Source organism: Dromiciops gliroides, chromosome 6 (assembly GCF_019393635.1).
Source record: "Dromiciops gliroides isolate mDroGli1 chromosome 6, mDroGli1.pri, whole genome shotgun sequence".
NCBI classification, from domain to species: Eukaryota; Metazoa; Chordata; class Mammalia; order Microbiotheria; family Microbiotheriidae; genus Dromiciops; species Dromiciops gliroides.
The window spans coordinates 41,820,593-41,822,618 of record NC_057866.1 but is presented as its reverse complement, the minus strand read 5'-3'; the positions used below and the strand labels follow the sequence as shown (position 1 = coordinate 41,822,618).

Here is a 2,026-nt window from a genome sequence, read left to right as displayed (position 1 = left end):
TCAATGCAAACTTCAAATACTGAGTTGGGGGTGGTGGTAGGGTGCTAATCTGTTTCCTACATGCAGAACAATAGATTTTGCTGAGCTATCATGGAGGCATGAAAATAACAAAGGAAGCTCTGATCCCATGGACCAAAATTGGAGATGCCAGGCCCACAGTGGTGCTCGATCTTCTTCTGTTTCATAGTAAATTACTTACATGATGTAGAAGAACTCTTTCCTTTTTTTCTACCTTCTGCCTTGCTCACTAAAGCTTTCAATTATGACCTATTTTTAAAATTCAAAGAAGAAATGGCAATCTTTAGGATTTATGTGGTTATATTTGGAATCCAAAAACCTGTAATGAAATTCTAATTCTACCACACCAGCTGTGTGATCTCTAGAAAATTGCTTCACCTGTCAGAGACATTCTTCTCATCAATAAAATGGGGATGATAATATTTATGCTACCTAATTCACTGGATTGTGCTCACTTTGGCAGCACATATACTAAAATTGGAATGATACAGAGAAGATTAGCATGACCCCTGCACAAGGATGCCATGCAAATTTGTGAAACGTTCCATAGTTTTTAAATTATAAAAAAAATAATAATTCACAGGATTGTTAAAACACTTTGTAACTATAAAGATTTATAGAATGTTTTTAGTATATTATCTATAGATTTCTAATTTGTCCATTACTATCTTCAATATTTTCTGTGATTATGGTCATGCAAACTTCAATTTGGGTACATTATTTTCCAGTTCATAGAATGTAAAATACTTGTGTATAGGCATTATTATATTTTTATCTTGTTATTCCAGAACCTAATACTATGATTGTCACAATGAAGGAGCTTTATAAATGGCCACTGATGTGACTGATAATCCCTGGGAAATTCATATTACAAACTGATCTCAGATAAATCCGAGTAATGGGTCAGATTCCCTCCCCTCTTCTCTGCTCTCCTCCTTCTTCTTTCTCTTCCTTTCTCACTTACAAAAAGTGCTTAGCACAGTGCCCAACACATAGTAGGTGCTATATAAATGCTTCTTCCCTTCTCTTCCCCCTCCTTTAATCCCACCTCTGTCATATGCTGCCTGTGTGAATCAGGGAAAGATACTAACAGTGTCTCCAACAGCTCTCTCAGGTTATAGTAATAATAATAATAATAATAACAATAACAATGATGGCTAACATAGAGCTTTAAGGTTTTCAAATTATTTGATAAATACCACATTTTATCATTGTAACAACCAGAGCAGGTAAGTACTACTATTATCCCCACTTTATAGATGAGGAAACAGACAAACAAAAATTAAGTGACTTGGCAAAAGTCACACAGCCAGTAAGTGTCTTTGCCAATTGTTTTGTTAAGTCATTTTAAAGTCATGTCTTAATGGCCTAATTTGGAGTTTTCTTGTCAAAAATATTGGAGTGGTTTGTCATTTCCTTCTCCAGCTCCTTTTACAGATGAGGAAACCAGAGCAACCAGGGTTAAGTGACTTTCCCAGGGTCATACAGCTAGGATATGTCTCAGGCCAGATTTGAATTCAGGAAGGTTAATTTTCCTGTCTCCAGGCCTTGTGCTCTATCTATTTTGCCACATTGCCAAGAAAACCTCAACTAGGGTCCTGAAGAATTGGGCATGACCAAAATGGAAAACAACAAAAACAACAACTGTTCAAGGGAACCTCATTGTATGGTTTAGTCATACATGGCATATTTTATTTAAAAACTCCTCCAAATTAACCACCATGCCCAAACTCATGCCCCATGTTGTATAATCTGATAACTTAGGACATTGCAGTTTGCATCTTAGTTTTCCTTTCCTTATTATTGGGAAATGATAATAATAATGATTCTAACTATACTTATTTTCATGATCTCAGCAATATGGGTACTCTCTTCATTGGCATAGTTATTAATTCATGGCAGCTAGCTGGCACAGTGGATAGAGCCCTGGCCCTGAAGTTGTGAGGACCTGAGTTCAAATATCACCCTGGACCTGTGTGACCCTGGACAAGTCATTTAACCCCCATTG

At 36.5% G+C, this 2,026-nt stretch overlaps 1 non-coding gene across 1 annotated transcript; it reads left to right on the top strand.

The window, feature by feature from the left end:
* The first annotated feature begins 465 nt into the window (after nt 1-465).
* On the top strand, nt 466-572 carry LOC122733211. The gene has a single exon (XR_006353794.1). It is a non-coding gene; the product is annotated as a U6 spliceosomal RNA (small nuclear RNA).
* Nucleotides 573-2,026: the final 1,454 nt, after the last annotated feature.